This window comes from Haliotis cracherodii, unplaced genomic scaffold (genome assembly GCF_022045235.1).
Source record: "Haliotis cracherodii isolate W230 unplaced genomic scaffold, xgHalCrac1.p SCAF_14, whole genome shotgun sequence".
Lineage (NCBI taxonomy): Eukaryota > Metazoa > Mollusca > Gastropoda > Lepetellida > Haliotidae > Haliotis > Haliotis cracherodii.
This window is the reverse complement of record NW_027266269.1, coordinates 4,735,662-4,756,499: the sequence shown is the minus strand read 5'-3', so window position 1 is coordinate 4,756,499 and position 20,838 is coordinate 4,735,662. Positions and strand designations below refer to the sequence as shown.

Below are 20,838 nucleotides of genomic sequence, written 5' to 3'. Positions count from 1 at the left end.
TGTCGCTGGTCCCAATCGAATTCACTGGCTCCTTTCTTGTTTCGTAAAGTCAATTGGCGAAACGCTGTCCAACGTTCTTGAATCCTTGAAAACACGCGGTCTATGCACACAGTCAGGTCCTCGGCTGGGGTGACAAAGCGAGAGATCGACTTTTCTTGACTCTGCTTGAGTGTTGACTGGTCGCTCTCTAAAGATGTTGGATGCCGATAGAGTTACAGTGTGTATGCGGTCGTCGCGAGCACCTGTAGATGCAGACGTCGGGTGCTGACAGATATAGATACTCTCTGTTGCCTGCGTTTTGTGTCAAGCGGCAGAGGTGATAGGACAGCGTGCATCCTCGACAGCAAGCGTGTAGCCAGGAGCCAGAATAATTATTTGGCGTGGACCAGACGACAGCGGGGGAAGTGCTTGACTCTCCGCCCTTTAGAATGGGGTACGGCCATCATCTACAACACTTAAAAATACTGGTAATTCACGAACAACAAGTGACTAATACCATATCAATTATAGAAATATCAATACATAGAAAGATGTGCCACCTGCAGCTCAGACTGCTGCCTGTAAAAATAAGACTATATACACAATAATAGTCTTCTGGCAAATGCATATCTGCATATAAGGATGATAACGGCAGGAATCAAATTTTTGGATTAATTGTTACAGGTCCAATTGCGTAGTTACATATTATCATAAAAAGACATTAATAAGCACGATCAAATCGCACAACCTCATGGACTGCTTGAACATTACAGTCCGATAAACTATCATAAAATTCTAATCAACAACATTCAGCCAATGCTTTGTAGTTATCAATATCAAAAGGAACAACATATAAAATTATCAAGGGTGGGACTGAGAGCACACATTGATACACAGAGAATGGACACTCAAAGACCTAGAATTACATTTACATGAAGCAGTGATTAGATAACTATGAAAACGTATGCGTATAAAGATATGCTTGCACTAGCAAGATAATCTGAGACTATATGTCGTTAGGATGCTTATCCGTTACCAACCTTAACTAAGTTTCATTAATGACTAACAATCTTACTCGGAAACAATAAGTCAATGTCGCCATATGATCTTATAAACACTCTCGTCGGACACTTATTACAGGGAGTTAAAAATAGATGAAGGTGAGGCGGACAGAAGAAGAGAAATGATAGTGGACAAGTAGTGAAGTCGAAGTAACGGTTAAATTAACCTTACTCGACATCCGATCACGCTATTTCTAACCGAGGCATGTCGGGATCAAAAGAGGATGATGACCCACTGCTGGGCGAGTCGATGCGGCTTGGTGATAGGGGCCATGCGGGAACTAGTGGAGGAGAGGAACGCCTCTCGTCTGGGAAACGCTGTAAGTTATGTAACGGAGCACTAGAAGACCGCCGGTAAATTTGATGTCGTCGAAGACAGTCTTCCAACAGAGGAAGCGACGCCGTTTCGGTCTCCTGAAGGGCAAGTCGCCCTCTCAGGTAAGGGGCACCGCATGCCGGACAAAAGACCTCGGGGACGTTTAGCGAGAATCTAGGTAACGACCTAAAACGGAGAGAGCACGATCTATGGATTGTTGCAAAGCAACATGGCAACGGGACGATCCGTACAGCCAACCCGAGTTCAAAAACAAATGGAGTCTTGCAGTAGACACACATCGGCTGTCGTAACCACCTTTGGTATCTGCTCCGTGTCTGAGATACCACATGGGCCACTAATGGGGCATTAAAAGTGGATGAAATAGGCGTATGGTGCACAATTCGACACGACGGCAGCCCATACTCCATTTCCAGAAAGTCAAAAAATTTGACAGACGCTGTGAGTTGTATTGGCAAGCTAAGGTTGGCCCGCGTTATCCATAATTCCATGATGCTAAAGGGGGCTGTTCTGGATAAGGCAGTCTGCTCACAGGTAAGGAACCGGCCTTGTGAACGGAAATACTCCGCCAATATTGTCACCTGTTCCAACGTCGCATCGTCCATTTGTCGAAGGTCATTTAGGCAGAGTAGTAATCCTGCCAAGTACAAAACTACCCTCCAAAATGGAAGCGCACGGAAAAATCTCGGACAGCTGATAGTCGTGTAGGAGCGCAGAACTTCAGCTATAAGAGCCGAATGGCCTCGTATGGTGTCCGCTAGTGGCTGGTCAACTACCAAGACCTTATCATAAGCTAACCATTGGAAATAGGTAGTGTTATAGAGGGCATCCATGATCAAAAAGTTTAACACGGAGAAAGGAGCAAGAGAAGAAATAGCAAAAAATCTCAAAGACGGAGCTTAACTGTATCTCAACAATAAAATCCTTTACAAGGTAAAGAGCCAAATAGCACAAAGACACCCTGTACAATGCGATAGACAAAAGTGATAAAACAACGTCTCACCGATACCAATGAAAGAAGCGACGAGAGTGGGGTCGATTGTGGGGTTGTAGGGGCCTTAAATACTAGTATACCCTACCGACTATGATGCTGAGGGTGACAAGTGGCCTGTCGTTAAAAGGCTGGGATATAACAAAGACAATAAATTATGAAGTAATACGTGCCATAATATCCTATTTGGGCAACGAAAACCATTATCATTATTTCAAGGCAGCTGGCCAAAGTGGAGAGGTCAACAGGGCTTAAAGAAACCTCAGAGGAACCGATCTCAATTTTAATCATGTCAGAGGTAACGGAAAAGCGACTCCACAATGTTGAAGTACCATAAAAACACCTGTCGTGGAAGGAAGGAATCGTTTTCAATGAAACGCCATTAGCCAACTTACATAAATTTTTCCCGAAATATATATAGATTGTGTCGGGGTTTGAATTTGCAAATTGTGACAATCAAACAGTAAATAATAAGTGAGGAATACCCGCTGAATACGAAAATTAGTTAAAGGATTTCCAGCTGTTAACGTGAGGTCTCGGGGACAAAGATAAAATTGTGAGACCATAATTTCATGACAAGCAAAGGAATTTGTCAAATGTAAAACCAGTGACGTAACCGGTCGATTGACTTTTTTTTTATTCTTCGAAAAAGCGAAATGAATACCAGAAATACTGTCGATATGATCAGAAAAACATCCATGGAAATAGTGGATTTAATCAACGACATAAATGAAGAAGGGGGATAATTTAGATAAGGTGTAGTTGGATGTGTTTTCCAAATTGTCAAACCGTCAGTTGGGGAGCCTGCTGTAAGTAAGGTCAATGCAAAAAATAAGCGTCAAACTCTAATCCATAAGAAAAGAACGATTATTAAGAGAAAGAGTGATAAACCCACGGCGATGCTTGCCGTCAAGTGATATGGGTTGGTTAAATCCCCATCTAAGGGTAAGGTGGGAGGGAATCCATCCAATTACCATCAAATAAATTATCCGAAATGACCTGTGCCTTTTTCATACATTGAGAAATAAGGCGTAAATCAACTTGAAATTCTGTGTCCTTTCTACGAATTTCATCGAAAACTTTATCATCAATTAATAAATGTGGGATCTTAAAAGCAGAATCTTTCAGAAGGGGCTGTAAACTATCTATGTTTTTTAAGATGGATGCATTAAAAAATTCCGCTAAAAGTATAAGATTAGGTGGGTATAATTTTGAAGCAGTTGACTTTTTCACACATTTATGAATTCTCATGTCTATATCGAATTCATCCAGTTTCAACGCACAGTAACAAGGAATTTTAAATATACAAATCTGACAAGCTGGACGCTTCTCAATGCGACCCTTGCACGTTAGTATTATGGTTTTTATGCCAGTTAAAAGAATTGTGCCTGGTTCAATTCAATGCCGAAAATTCAATATACTGATCTTTAGCTTCCGAAACAGCAAGATAATCTGGTAAATTCATGACCTGAGTGACATGTGTACTTGATTGATTAAATGGTAAGCCAAAAGAATTTATTCGATATACATCAAGGAGAGTAGAATGAGTCTGGATAGGAACAATAAGCGAAATTAAAATTGAATCTGAATTCCGGGAACAGTGAACAGTGCGTTCCCGATAATAATAACCTGGATCCTTATGTGCAACGTGAAACAACGGGTATTCTGCATTGAGACGTTTTTGAATCATTTTTAACGCTCTCTTTACTTCCGAAACTGGGAGTAAAGATGGACTCAATCGTTGATTAACTAATTGTTGAATGCCTAAATACATTTCATCAATTTCTTGTCTAATAGTAGTTAGGAACGTGAGGCGATCTAACAAGATTTTCATTGTGATAAAAATAAATCTCTCCACATCTTGTATTTGTTTAGTGACAAGTATAATATCTTTATGGTTCGTTTCAATACCCGCGAGAGCGGATGACATGCGTTCATTTGTTTTAGTTATATATGACGACATCTGACGAACTTGGACTTGAAAAGCACGAGAAGTATTAGTAGCATGCAACGACAATTGTTTAACATACCGCGCCAGGGTTCAACATCCTCGACTGTAGCAGTACCAAACAGCGAACGACTTATTGATCCAATAAAAGAAAGTATGGCTCGTTTAGTGCGGGAATCCTTGTGAAAAATGTTAATATGGGGAATTAACAGGTTAATGTCTTTATGGACATTTGTCCAATACGCGAACAACTCTCGTTCGGCCTTTTCTATATATCCATCCATCTCCGAAACGGTATAACAAGCCAAAGTATATGTGGAACAAAAGTCTCGATATCTTGATCTATTGCCCATTCCATCTAAATCAGGCAATTTATATTGAAAGATATGAATCCATTTATTCTGTGAAATGTCGATTCGTGACATATGTACGAAGACAACTCCCCATGGAAGTCGGAGTTCTGTATGCACGGAATTAACCCGATTCTGGATGCTAACCAAGGCGATGACAATGAATAAGACACATACTGGTCGGAGGAGGCCTCTGGATTCTAAAATTCAAAGAAACAAGTGTATAAACATAATTATTAACTTCAAACTAAATATCATGTTTTGTAAGAAAAGGTTTCCATGTCTTGTGAAACCTAGTAACTGTCTGACTGTATTCATCTCGAATCTTCACCTCGCTGACTGTATCTAAGAAGCATGATAACAATTGTCACAAGTAGGTAATATAATATATACACACTGGGAACCGTGCGAGTAAGCAACATCCAACAATAGTGAACTTCTTTTACAGTATCAACATATATCATCACAACATTATTTATTGTCCTGTTTTTGTATTCCACGTCACCTGAGGGTATTCAGTTCACATGACTGTATCTCAATTCTCATCATCGTATATCACTTCACTGTATTTGTAACCGTATTGTATAACCATGCGACCCGTAGTCGTCATTTCTTTATATTGTAACTCATTTGTATTCACGTGGCCCGCGAAATACATGCGCGGCCATAACCCATGAACATGATTTTTATTCTTCAATATTAACCAACACATCTCTGTCAATAATCCGAGTATTCGGAGTATTCAAAACACAATATTTGACAATTACAATACACATTTTCAACATATATGCACGTTTGTATTTTCCTATAACCTTGTGACAATTGAATCATCTTAACACCGTAGTAAATGACCTATAGCATGTATCGATATGAGCCGTGCTCCATGCATATAGCCTCATGTAATTCTAAACCTGAAATAAAACACATGCAAAAATCAATATTAGAGCGGCCATCTCCAACACGAAGTCTGCAGTGTCCGAACTAAAAAGGAAATAAAATATAATAATTAATCCGAAACACTATTCGACAAATATAGTCAGATATATTCTAACGTTTTCGGTTCTTTTGTAATGACTTCTGGATCATGTAATCACGAATCAATCCTTGAGGGATATTAGATTCGGGTTCCCATGTAGCTTCCTGTAAAGTGAAATTTTCCCAGTGAATCTTGTAGTACTTTTCTCCATTCACTATTTTATGCGCTAAGATTTGTTGTACTATGAAAACGTCATCCTCCTGTAAATCAAAATCGGGATTCTGTGCCTGCTTGGGGGTTAATGTCTGAGGCGTCGGGGTGGTCATCTCTGTATGATTGTGTTCGTTTGGTTGTCCGTAGCAACAGCTGGGATTGGGTTAGTTGGTCTACCTTTGGATTGACAAACCGTTTAAGCCGGTTCGCGTGGACTGGAAATTTCAGGACTTTGTGATCATTACAACGGCGTAACTTATAGGTGAAATGTGGCAGTTCATCCGCAATGTAAAGAGGTCCTTGGAATATCTGGCCTAGCTTTTTACATTTCCCTACAGCTCGTGCCGTGGAATGAAGCCATACCTTATCTCCGAGCTGGAAAATGGGATTTGAGGTGTTCCTGTCATAGTAATATTTTGCTTTGTTGTGAGCCTCTTGTAAATTGGTACGCGCCAATTTTCTAGTAACGTCTATATGATGTAAAATTACATCAAGCCGTTGCTTAATTGTTTGTGGTAGGGGTTCAAATGATTGTAATTCAACATCAACGGGTACTGAGCATTCTTGACCAAACAGGAGAAAGTAGGGGGAAAATCCAGTACTCTGCGTTGCCGGGCTAGTGTTATAGGCAAACATCACACTAGGGAGAAGCTCATCCCAATTGTCCTGGTTATCATTAATAAACATGCGGAGCGTTTGCACGATAAACGAATTTAGTCTTTCACAAGCTCCGTTGGTTTGTTGGTGATAACTACTAGTTTTCAATGGTTTGATCCCCAATATTGAACACACCGCTGTAAAAAGTTTGCTGGTAAAGGAAGTGCCATTATCAGTCAATAACACTCTGGGAATTCCATAAACACAAATGTATTTTGAGTAGAATGTCTTGGCTACTTCCACAGCTTCCAACGTGGAAATCGGAATAGCCATGCTCCAACGGGAAAATGCGCAAGTTAACAAAAAAACATACCTATGACCTGCTTTTGTGGGTGGTAACGGCCCTTGGAAGTCGGCTTGAACACGATCAAACAATTTACCAGGGACTGGTAATGGTTGTAATGGGGCAGGTCTCTTGTGAAAGTCACGTTTATTTGTTTGACAGGCAGTACATGACAAAATATACTGCTTTATGTCCTCCAGCATATGATGCCAATAGTACTTCTGTCTAATAGCATTGAATGTTCTGTCAATACCGACATGTCCACCCAACAAGCTGTCATGGTATGCTTGTAAAACATGTTTTACCAACGACTGAGGTATCACCAGTTGACGAATGATTCTGTCGTTCCTGTGGCCCCGGCCGGGCGGCGCATATAAGTGGTACAATATGTCATTGTCAAGGATAAAATCCTGGCTTTGTAACAATAATTTACGTGTGGCCTTGTCATCAGTAGAAAAGGTTTGAGACTTAATGCAATCAATCAGCGCCCGTAGTTTATGGTCGTCATATTGCCTCTGTGCTATGGAGTAATCTCCTAGGGGGTCGGACGATACACTGAGAGGGTCGTCAATTGTGGAGGCATCATACAACTCTGATGTTACATCTGTTGCAGGCAAATCGATATTTGGTCGCCGTGGTCATCGGACGTGGCGAGATCATTGTCTGCACTGTTCGTATCAGAAGCAAACAAATAGGGGACATCTGAAAGTGGGTCATCTAACTCTGGTGGGCATTCTGGGTAAGGCAATCTGGACAAGAAATCTGCGTTACCCAAGTTTTTGCCTGGTCGATACTGAACTGTAAACGTGTAATCACTCAATAAGAGTGACCAGCGGCTCAGTCTGGCTGAGCGGTCCTTATTGTCTTTCAAATACTGTAAAGCTCTGTGATCTGTCACTACAGTAAATGGGGCATGTGTCAAATATACCTTGAAATGTTTGATACCTGATACTACTGCTTAACATTCTTTTTCTGTAATTCCATAGTTTTTCTCTGTTTTTGACAGAGCACGACCACTGTAGGCTATTACCACGTCTCTGTTTTTGGCATGCTTTTGACCGAGCAAATACCCTAGAGCGTCATCACTAGCATCTGTGTATAGGATAAATGGTTTTTCAAAATCTGGGAATGCTAAGATTGGTGGTTTTAGCAAAGCAGATTTGAGGGTTTGAAATGCCTGTTCTTGTGCTTCCGTCCAAACAAATTTTGTATCCTTTTGCAACAATGAATGTAAAGGAGCTGCTACTTTGGAGAAACTTTGAATGAAGCGACGATAAAATCCTACCATTCCGAGGAAACTTTTAACGTCTTTTGGCGTTGTTGGCGTCGGAAACGAAGCTATCACGCTAGTTTTTTCAGGGTCTACTTGTACTCCACTATTTGAAAAAATATGTCCCAAGTAAGCAACTGACAGTTTAGCAAATTGGCATTTTGATGGCTTCGCTTTCAAATTTGCGTTGCATAGGCACAAAAATACTTCTTCTAAATCTGCTAAATGTGTCTCAAAACATCATCTAAATAGCACATTGTTTTATGACAATTTAGATTGCGGAAAACGTCATTGATCAGTCTTTGAAATGTTGCTGGGGCAGAGGCCAGACCAAAGGCCATACGACTGAAGTGATAGGTACCACTAGCTGTCACAAATGCACTTTTGGGTTTACTTTCTTCATTCAGCGCTAATTGCCAATATCCCGCTGCCAGATCTATGGTTGTGTAATATTTTGCATGTGCTGTGCCCAAAACATCAAGAACATCTTCCAATCTCGGCATTGGGAATACTATCGGCAATGAGCACCAATTCACAACTCTGTAGTTGATGGCGAGACACCATGATGGAGGAGAACCCTTAGCCTGTTTCTTAGGCACCATAACAACTGGAATAGCCCAGGAGCTATCATGATCTTGTTCACCTATGCCTAAGTCTACCAACTCCTGAACTTGACGATCTATCTCTTCACGCATAGCAGGATTTGTACTGTAAAATCGTTGCCTAACGGGTGGGGCATCTCCTGTAGCAATATCATGTTGCACTGAATCATTTAACCCAATTTCTGAGAGATTAATGGCAAAACAGTCGCGATACCTGGCTATCAACTGACCTATTTGTGCTTATTGCTTCTGTGACAAGTGGGATGAAGAAAAATCAATATTCAACTCGCGTAATCTCGCGTCTATTTCTGACTGAGAGAGGGAGGGTTCCGATCCTCGGATGGGGAATGTGACTGTAGAGGCGTAATTTCATCGGAGTGTACCAAAGTGAAATGAGCAACTTCATGACCTTTTGGAATGTCCACAGCAAAATCGTTAGTGTTAATGATTTGGTACACGCTTTTCCCTGAACTTGCCGAAACAAGACAACGAGCACCAAAAACCTGATGTGTTTCAGATAGGACTGGGTTAGGTTCACATATGCCTACCTGATCAGACGGGGAGCAACCCATGTAAACTGGGAAAATGATTTCAGACAGAGGGGGAATTGTGAATGCCTGCAGAGCTCGAACTGGGATGGTTTCCTGCTCTACCACCTGTGGATGGGGATCCGATACTAGGGGTGGGATATCATTGTTTGCCCAAATTGGAACAACTGTGGAGCCATTATGAAGCGACAAAGTACAAGATTGGAAATTTAAGACAGCATCTTTCTGAATCAGAAAATCTAATCCTAAAAACATTGGTGACGTTAACTCTGCAACTATTTGAAAGCGTTGTTCCATTTGGAAAACACCAATAGTGATGGGAAGTAAAACTTGTCCTAATACTGGCACAATAGTTTGACCTATTCCCTGAAGAGAGGTCACATCAGACTTTTGAATGGGGATTTCTTTCCACAGACCCGAGTCATAAAAAACTTCCCGACTTAAAATACTAATAGAAGTGCCTGAATCCACAATTGTAGAAACTAATTGTTCTCCCAAAATAACATGAATCCTATGCTTGTTGTCATTTTTTGTAGTGACTTGCAAAACAGGCGATTGAGGACGACTGTAACTTAGTAAAATAGTAATTGGCGACTCACGCGAGTGCAAGTTAGTTGGGTCAAAAACATGCTCAGCACAGTGGCAAGGTGGCCTGCGTGGTCGTGAATTTAATTGCTATCTGCTTTGAGGAGCTCCTGACTGCAACCGGGCATTACAAACACGTTGCCAATGTCCTACTCTCTGACAATAATGACACCTTACATTACGTGCGGGACATCTATCAGGGTGAGAGAAATCATGCTCACCACCGCATCTGTAACAGGGGCGTGCCCGAGCCATGGTCCGTCCAGTGTTGTACTGTGTGCGTAGAGGAGGGGGCTGGCTTCTCTGCTGGTGTGGTCCGTCCAGATACGAGAGTGGCTGGAACTGCTGTCGGGGAGGCTGCCACGGCCGAGTTGTATACCTAGAGGACTGTCTGGGGGTTTGGGAATATCGATTCTGACGTGACTGGAAGGTATTAATCTTGGACGACGATGGTGCGAGCTTTGCCGCGAGTGTAGCAATCTGGTCTCTCAGAGTATCGATTGCCAACTTGACACCTGTATTTTCTGCAATTTGAGGGATTATGGATCGAGCCAATCGTGCAAACGAAACAGCTTCGTTCAGAGCCGTCGGCTGTTTCATTAGCACGTGTTGCCTTGTACCGTCATCCAGTCCCCAAACAAATGCATCCATCAAGTCCATGTCAGTCTTACCTAATAGGCTAGCTGTTATGGTCAAATCCGCTAAATACGTGTCTATAGGTTCAGTTGGGGATAACCTACGACTCACGAAAGATTCTAGAAGGGCCCACCGGTCAGTTGGGTGGACGTACTTGTCCCTGAATAATCTCTCTACCTAATCGAAAATGATGATATCTTCCCCTAGCGATGGTATAAGATCTTTATGCCAGAGATACGCAGAGTCCTTTAAAAATAGTGGAAAAACTTCTACTTTCGGTGCGTCAGTCCACTTTTTAAAGTTTCCAAAATGAAGGAAACGGTCAAGCCATTCAGCAGCATGGGTCGTGTCTCTGCAAGTAAAATGTTCTGGCATCAAGGTCGAATCTCCCATATTGAAGTCAGGGGGTGGATGTTGTGATTCGGGGCCTGAGGACGAACTTAGTGAGGAAACGTCAGGGAAAACACAAGCGTACTGATGTAAAAGCTTGTCGGTAGAGGGTGATAAGTCCAAACTATGTTCAGAAATAGTGGGCGAGGGTTCCTGGGGAGGAGGGGGCGGTGAGGGTGGTTGGGAGGGCGGTTGAGTTATGACAACTCGGGGGGAAATCGTCCCAGTAAGGAGGCGAGTTGGGGCAAGACGGTCACTTGACATAGATGGATCAGAATTTGGTGTATGAAACATGACCAGACATTACCAGCCATTACACCATGTTAGTCCAGAATACCCTATCCATGCGTCAAAGTTGAAACCGTACCTTCAAATGTAAGTCTGGGTGGGAAGACGGAATTGAAGGATGGGAACGACAATACGAAAAACAAGAATGGGATTGTCTTAAACATTTTGTTCAAGAGAAAACCCGCATACTCCACCATGTCGTAACTGCTTTCGGGCGTCCAATGCGACCCTGCTACAGTTACTAAATGTATTGCCGTTCCTGGTCCTTGTGGTCAGTTAAGCCAGGACATTGCCCTCGCCTTGTCCACCACGGCTCGGCTCCGTCAAGGAGTGATTGGCCTAATGACCCTTACTCCAAGTTGTCTCTATCAGCATTCACACCCGCATAATAAAGAAACGCAACACCAGTTTATGCTCACATAGTTTTACTTACTCTCAGCCCATCTATCAATACAGGCACTCGTGAAGAGCAACCTCCTCGTGGTGAGTGCTGGGTAACGCTAATAGCTCTTCCCCCGTGTGGAACCGGGGCAAAATATTTCCACAGCCTCCCATTGCTGGTCGTATGAGGCGACTAAAATGGGCAACCTGTTTGCCGTGGGTTGCGTCCCTGTGTCGGCGGAGGACGGGAGTCTGGTAGTTGAGGGCACTGGTTCCTGGAACTGTGTTCCTTTGCCCAACACACTACTTCGACCCTTACTTCGCCTAGACGGGTGGTAAGATGGGCTCGGTCTTATCAATCGGCTGGTCATGCCAGGCCCTGTGGGTAATATTGTATATGCACATATGTGTTGTATTTTAATGTATATTTTGGCCTTGGCCGTCCATAACTTGTGTGTATTCTCAATTTTGGATTGAATAATTTGCCTAGAGTCTTACGCCAGAAGGCGGTGGCTCATGGGCCAATCTGGTACTTTTGACCTCTGAGTTCTGTATGTCTTCAATTTCTTGTCATGGGCCAATCTGGTACTTTCGACCTCTGAGTTCTGTATGTCTTCAATTTCTTGTCATGGGCCGGACCAGCCTGGCATTTTATTTGATAGACAAATATAGCTATTCATGTTGTTCTTAATGGAGTATACCACCTCTGTATCCCTGATGTTTGCATGTTGGAGATCCGGTGCAATAAAACATCGCTCTTTGTGGCACTCCATGGTGGGTGGGGAGCAGAGGTGCTGAATTATTTCCTTTCATCATGTCTCTCCAATACCCTGGTTCAAACCGTTCGAAACGCAGACATGTCGATCTAGATGTATCTGATCAAACTGAAAACTTATCTCGTGAATTGGATTCCTGGGCCCGATTTTATTGTGATTGAGGCAGCTGACAAACAACCACTAAAACTAAATCCTTTCGCCATCTCAAAAGCAGTTTCAGGAATTTGCGGAGAAGTTAAAAATGTAACACGTCTTCGTAGTGGCTCTCTTCTTGTTGAGTGTTCACGGAGACAGCAATCTCTCAATTTGCTATCTGTAACTACATTTGCAAATATTGAGGTTGCTGTGTCCGTACACAAAACCTTGAATTCTTGCCGAGGCATTGTTCGAGACAGAGATCGTTGCCTGTCCGACATGTCGGAGCAAGACATTACAGATGAATTGACTAGTCAAGGGGTAACTGCAGTTAAGCGTTTCAAGAGACGGTGACATCATCCCGTCAAATACTTATATGCTTACATTTGCCCTGTCGGCCCTTCCTAAGTCTGTTAAAGCTGGTTATCTAAACATTGGAGTGGAGGTGTATGTCCCCAATCCACTCTGATGTTTCAAGTGCCAAAAATTTGGACATGGATCAAAATCTTGTAATCACTCTGTAGTCTGTCAGCGCTGTGGTGATGACCATGACAGCACTGGATGTACAGTTGACATTAAATGTTCAAACTGTAACGGCAAACATCTGGCTTCATCTAAATTATGTCCAGTGTGGCAAAAGCAATCAAAAATCATAAAACTCAAACATGAACAAAATATCTCGTTTTACGAGGCTAAGAAGGTTATTGAAAGTCAGTCCCCATATACTCCACTTACCAAAACCTACTCTGCTGCTGCTACTATCTCTGCTCCTCCAACGGTATCGATTTCTGTTCAAGCAGAATTGACATGGATCAAAGCAGATACACCTATCAGCATAACTTCTGTGATTACGTCAAATTCATCCTCGAGTCAAACTGAAACTTTGTCTGTTTACCCTGATGCTGTTGAATCAGCTACTAAAGAGCCAGAGGCTACTGTTGAACCAGCAACAACTGGATCTGCCGATTTTACTCTGACCAGAAAAGAAAGGAAAAAAATAAATAAAAAACAGACAAACAGGAACTCCTCTTCTTCAGAGATAGTTGTCCATAACTCCTTTGATGCTCTGGACATGGATGTCACCCCATCGTCACAGAGCAATAGTAGGAGTCCTTCCTCCACACGTGTACGTGAGCGTTCACCGATTGAACCACTATGACTCAATCTCCTAACATAATTCAGTGGAATTGCAGAGGACTTAGGAATAATTTTAATGAAGTCCAATTATTAGCACAAGACTATAAACCATCAGCTTTTAGTTTACAAGAGACCTATCTTAAGCATACTGATAAATTTGAATTGCGTCAGTACAATTCTTATCATTCTTTTTCACCTCCAGGTGATAAAGCCACTGGCGGTGCTTCCATTTTGGTGAGGCAGGGCATCATCCACAGTCCTGTTCATCTCAAATGTAACCTTCAGGCTGTTGCTGTCCGTCTTACTCTACAAGTAACTTTCACACTTTGTTCCCTATATATTTCTCCATCTTCAAATTTGCAGCAGTCTGACCTTCAGGATTTATTTGACCAACTACCTAAGCCCTGTATCATCATGGGTGATCTTAATGGGCATAACCCTCTATGGGGAAGTTCCAATATAAATAATAAAGGGAAAATCCTTGAAGATTTTATTGCAAACAATAATCTATGCATCTTCAACGACGGCTCGAACACATATTTACATCCTGCAACAGGTACGTACACTGCATTAGATCTGTCAATCACAGATTCTAACTTATATAATGAATTTGAATGGTCAGTCCATGATGACCTTAGGGGAAGTGATCATTTTCTGACAGTAATTACAGCTATAAACCCCACTGATGATCCACCTATAACAAGATGGAATTTTTCTAAGGCAAATTGGCCGTTATTTCAGAACATATGTACCGACAAATTGCAACACGACTTTTTTATGGACGTTCCTGACCCGATTCAGTTGTTTTCCGATCAACTGAAAGGTATAGCTGATGAAACTATTCCTAAGTCCTCTGTGAACCCACATATTCGTAAACCATGGTTTACTTATGAATGCAAACAAGCTAGGAAGAAGGCTGAGAAATACTTTCGACGCCATCCTACTGTTCATAATTTGAATAATGTAAGAATTAACTATGCCAAGGCTCGACGAACTTTTAAACTCATTAAACGACAGACCTGGAAGGATTATGTTTCCATAATAAATTCTCGCACGCCTATGTCAAAGGTGTGGAACATGATCCAAAAAATCAAAGGCAAAGGTTCCAAATCAAGTATTCATCATCTCAAAGATGATAATAATTTATTGACAGAAAAATCAGATATTGCAAACAAACTGGGAGAAACTTTAGCCAAACATTCTTCTTCGTCAAATTATATTCCAAAGTTTCAGAAGTATCAACAACAACAAGAAAGGAAAAAAGTCAATTTTATTTCTGACAATGGCGAAGATTATAACGAAGTATTTTCACTACATGAGCTACACACTGCTTTAGCACAAGCTCATGATACTTCAACTGGTGCTGTTGATATCCATTATCAGCTTCTAAAACACTTGCCTGAATCTTGTCTCACAACACTATTGAATATTTTCGATGATATTTGGACAACAGGACATTTTCCTCCTTCGTGGAGACATGCCATCGTTGTACCCATACCAAAGCCTGGCAGGGATCATACAGATCCATCCAATTACCGACCTATTTCATTAACTAGCTGTGTTTGTAAAACCATGGAGCGCATGGTGAATAATCGCTTAGTTTGGTTTTTAGAAACCAACAATTTAATCAGTGATATCCAGTGCGGATTTCGTAAAAAACGAAGTACAATTGATCATTTGGTTAGTTTAGAATCATTTGTTAAAAATGCTTTTATAAACAAACAACATGCTGTATCTATCTTTTTCGATCTTGAAAAAGCTTATGATACCACTTGGAAGCATGGTATTTTAAAAGATTTACATGACTTTGGTTTAAGAGGACGCTTGCCTCAATTTGTATCACAGTTTTTAACTGACAGACAATTTCAAGTTTGTGTTGGATCAACCCTGTCTGATCATTATAATCAGGATCAGGGGGTTCCACAGGGCAGTATTTTGTCTGTCACATTGTTTAGCATCAAAATAAACAGTTTATCTAAAGTATTAAATGACTCAATAGATGGGTCATTGTTTTGTGGATGATTTTAATATTTCATGTCGTGGTAAAAATATGCATACCATTGAAAGACAGTTACAGTTGTGTCTTAATAAAATTCATAAATGGTGTCTTGAGAATGGATTTAGGTTTTCACAGACCAAAACAAATTGTATACATTTCTGTTGGAAATATAAACCCCATAAAGATCCAGAACTCTCTTTAGATGGCACTCCAATTAAGGTTGTTAATGAAGCCAAATTTTTGGGATTAATTTTCGACCACCATTTGACGTTTCTACCACATATCAAATATTTATGGACTAAATGCCTGAAGGCCCTAGATCTGTTAAATGTCGTCTCGAATTCTAAGTGGGGAGGGGATCAGACAACCCTCCTTCACCTTTATAGATCATTAATCCGCTCTAAATTAGACTACGGCTCCATTATGTATGCTGGAGCTTGCAAGAGTAATTTTAAAAAAGCTAGATTCAATCCACCACCAAGGACTCAGACTGTGTCTTGGTGCTTGTAGAACTTCTCCTGTTGACAGTCTCTATGTCGAGGCTGATGAACCTTCTTTGAAACAACGCCGTGTTAAATTGTCTCTTCAATATATCACTAAATTACACTCTAATCCTTCTAATCCTGCTTATGACTCCGTTTTTCAACCCCTATATGAAGAGCTGTTTCAGAAAAAAACAAAGCTGATTCCACCACTTGGAATTCGGATGGAATCACATATTATTGCTGCAAATATAGATCTGGATATTATCTCACCATATCGTCTCTTGTCTACTCCTCCCTGGCAGCTGGTGAGGCCAGAAGTAGACGTTTCTCTAACCCGTTTTATTAAATCTGACACAAATCAACTTATCTATCAACAGGAATATGAACAAATAAGGAATAAATATGACACCCACCGTTCAATCTTTACTGATGGATCCAAGGACGGTGGCAAGGTGGCATGTGCCACTGTCGTTGGATTTAACCATATCTCATCTAGAATACCAGACACAGCTCTATTTTCACTGCTGAGGCCACTGCTATTCTTACAGCCTTAAAATACATTCAACGAAAGTCTGCATATAAACAATTTATCATCTTTTCTGATTCTTTGTCTTGTCTTCAGGCACTGAAAAAAGTCTCTTCTAATCATCCAATTATTTTAGATATTTTAGAACTTTATAATAATCTTTCCACTGGCCAATACGACATCGTCTTTTGTTGGTTGCCCAGTCATGTGGGCATAAAAGGCAACACAATGGCTGATGCTGCAGCAAAAGCAGCACTCAACAAATCTGTGACACCACTTCTTATCCCTTACAGTGATTATAAGCCTGTTATTAAATGTTACATCAGGGATCTCATGCAGAAGAAGTGGGACACCCAAGTAGGTATCAATAAATTACATGAAATTAAACCATCTATCGGTTACACCTACTTGGGCTGTCAGTCCAGATTTCAAGAGGTCATTATACGACGATGTCGTATTGGCCACAGCAGATATACCCACGAATATTTATTGAAAGGTGAGGATCCTCCATTTTGCATCCCTTGTGATGAAAGAATCACGGTCAAGCATGTCCTGCTTGACTGCATTGATTTTTCCATCACAAGGGATAAATATTTCAAAATTACCTCCATAAAGGATCTTTTTAATCAAATCAGTGCTCATTTAATCATCGGTTTTTTTAAAAGAAATAGAATTAATAGATAAATTTTGATTATAATATGTGTAGTATAAGGTAAATGAATTTTAATTTGGTGGAATGAAATCATAACTGAGATTGTTGGTGGCTGTATCTTCACAGGGGGTTGAAGTATCGTAAAATAATTGTCCCCCTGGGAAGGTACGTAAGTCCAGTATCATTCAAGGTATCATTTCCTTTCTCTGTGATTTTAATGGTAGTATTTTTGTTGATTTTAACTCTTTGGCTAATCTGTCTGATAATCGCCAGTGGCCAGAGGGATGGTGTAAATCCTGCTGGGGTAACATGTAGGTAGCAGAAGTACCGTAAGTCCCCATGGTCCCTAGTATGGTGGCCTAACTTTGGTTGCTGGCGATCTACAGCCCGTTTTTATATTGTATCGTTTGAATTGTATCTGATTAATTTATTGCTCTAAAACTAGTTTTTAAATTATTATCTGTGATATATTGCTGGTTGTTGTACTGTCCTTCGATGACAGCTTTTAATATATAATATCAATGCCTAACTTGTTCAAGTCACGATATGGTTGAAATACTGCCGATGTGACTTGAAATATTAACTCACTCACTCACTCACTCACTCTATCAATACAGAACAGGATCAGACTGGCCAGGCTCGTTACTATCTGGTGGAAACTTAGAACGATCGGGATTCGACTCGATCGACTGCAAACCGCGCTCTCCTCTCCTAATGTTGAGGGTATCATTTTATAGTGTTCGAGTCTGACCTGTCCTTGTCACATGTCTCAATACCTCCATTTGATTCATTACAAGTTTAGATCTGACCATGAACTCATGTGTGTCGCCATCGGAAAAATACCAAAAGCCTACGTGCCAGATTGCTCATTTCTCTATTGATTTTGTGACTCGCTCCGAAGCTCCAAATGGATTATACCTTGTAATTCCCCATTTGTTTCATTAACTCATGGACGATAGCCAGAGACCAATCCAATGATAAATGTGAAATGTCCAGAATACACTTGTGATAAATGTGAAATGTCTTTTCTCTACTGATTCCTTTCCAACTACAAGTTCTGTCACGAACTATATCTAATGCAACTCCTCATTGCAGCTATAATGTTTCTATTTATTATCATTAGTTTCTGAGATGCATTTTTAACCTTATAACACAACTATTGGTGTCTCTCCCGGGCCCCCAGACATGGAGTGATGGCTCTTTTGTCTGTTGGTTGCCTGTACCTGGTTCCGACAGTTGGCACCTCACTTCACTCATAACCCATTCTCAAGAATAACCCTTATAGTTCATTCGTTCTTAACTCGTCGCGCACTCGAATTTCATATGAGTTTTTAACTCCGTACTATTCCATTTGGTTTTCACCGTGCTGGATATGTCAAATGGGTGATACTCATCCTGTACATATGTTGTATATTGTGAGCGTTCTCACTTGTATCTTGAGCTGATATATACAAGCCTGTGTCAATGGTCAGTTACTTGGTGTCTAAATAACATTAAAATATTTTAAGTATTTCAGATATGTACAACATACGTTTCATTATGTACACAGGATTTTCTTCACTCGCTTACAGATTCTGCTTTAGTGTTTGATGCATGTTTAAGTGCAAGTTGTTTTTGCTTTGAAGCGTACACTTTGCGTTAAAATCTTCATTGTGGGGTGGAATTGTTGGGGTATTTGACTCGAAAATATTGGAGACTACCAATACGTTTTGAGGAGAGTAGCTGCTCTATCAACGGGTCTGTTGACAATGGATCATCGGTAGTAGGCATATCTGGGACAGTGTTCAATCTTCGTTTGAGGAGCGAGAGTGGAACATCGTCGTCAGGGGCCCAGCTCTGAACAACTGTTCTAGTGGCGTCGGGTACCAGCGTCGCATTTGCTGAGTGTTGTGCATCTGGAATGTCTGGAGAAGCATTCCTGGTGGCGAGGGTTTGCTGGAGTACCTAAATCGAGTGTGACTGGCGTAGGGCGGCTTTCGCGTATGTCCTGATTTCTTTTTGACCAGTAAGACAGGGGAAGACCAAGGGGAAAAGGATAGTTCAATGATGTCATTATCTAACATATCCTTAGTATAAGTGTCCAAGTCATGTCTATGTTTGGGATGTACCGGATAGGGGCGTTTTCTGACTGGTTTACAGTCACCTGTATCGATTGAATGTGAGAAAAGGTGTGTTCTGCCTAATTCGTTAATGTCTTTTGCAAAACAGTCACGGTGGCGTCCAATAAAGGTCAACAGTTTCTGTTTTTGTTCTGAGGACAAGTCAGCTTGGGACAGGTCTATGTTGAGGACAGCTGCTTGTTGCCTCTGTTCATCATCAGAGCGTCTGTCGGTCATGGTAATGTGATTAATACTGTGCGTGTCGTTTGGGGTATCCCTGAAGTCAAAGGTGTCATCAAAATGTTCGAACACCGGGATGAGTGTGTTGGCTGGTAAGCTGATGTCCTTATCAGTGGGGTTAAGTAGGCGATATGGCACCTGGGCGTTGTGTGACTGGCTCAGGGTAGTCACTGGGTGAAGAGTACCCGAGGTTTCTAAAGGGATGTCAGGGGGCACGTCCATCATCATGCATAATTCTGATCGAGGGGGAATGTGGACAGTCTTGGGACAACGGGCAATCAGGGCATCATCAGTGATTGGGGCTAAGAAAGGCGTCTCCGTCAGGCCATTAGTCAGACAAAGTCTGTTGTGGGATAATCTATAGAGGAGTCAGGTTCTTTCAGAAAGTCAAGGCCCAGCAGCATATCTTGCTGTAAGGCATCGGCCACGTAAGATTTGTGAGTCAGGAGAAGGCCAGCAATGGACCCAGGTGCGTTAAGTATGGTGCCATCCGGACCTTCTAACTAGTGTCTTCTCCTGAGAGGAGGGGGAAACTGTGAGGTCCCCCCTAGCTGTGCCCCGCTATCCACAAGAGCTTTAATTGGTGTAGTATTGACATTTACTACAATATTTCTGTGAGTGAGGCTAATATTATTGAGAAGTTGGGTGGGGTGGATGTCATTGTGGGGTCAAGGTCATTATCGTCGAGATGCCTCTGATCAGCTGAGGGATTGTGCGTTGGCTCAGCTATGAGAGGCACCTGACATCATGCCCTGTTTTGTTGGGGGAATGGACATGTCCTGATCAATTGACCTAATTGGGTGCTGTTGTACGCGAGGAATGAAAATACTCACAACCCTTGCAAGCGAAATTGTTTTGGGAAGTGATTTGGCGTGTCACCTCTCGGAGTCGGGGCGGGTTCTGGTAATAATGAGAAGGATGCGGTCGGTATTGTAGAGAGCGTTGTTGATGATTATGATCGCTATACTGATTATAAGATTTGGGAGCAGGGCCAGATATGAGGGGATTGGTCATTGTTTGACCATGTGGCTGGGGACCATAACTGGAGGCGATCGACATTAACCTGTCCTGCTTGCAGTGCACTGACTTGGGAAGAGTGAGTGAGTGAGTGAGTATGGTTTAACGCCGCTTTAGGCAATATTCCAGCAATATCACGGCGGGGGACACCAGAAATGGGTTTCACACATTGTACCCATGTCGTGAATCGAACCCGGGTCTTCGGCGTGACGAGCGAACGCTTTAACCACTAGGCTACCCGACTGCCCCTGACTTGGGAAGAGAGGGCATTGATTGCGGA

General features: G+C 41.7%; 1 pseudogene; it reads right to left on the bottom strand.

Moving 5' to 3' along the window:
- Positions 1 to 423: 423 nt before the first annotated feature.
- On the bottom strand, positions 424 to 10,826 carry LOC139460590 (uncharacterized; annotated as a pseudogene).
- Positions 10,827 to 20,838: the final 10,012 nt, after the last annotated feature.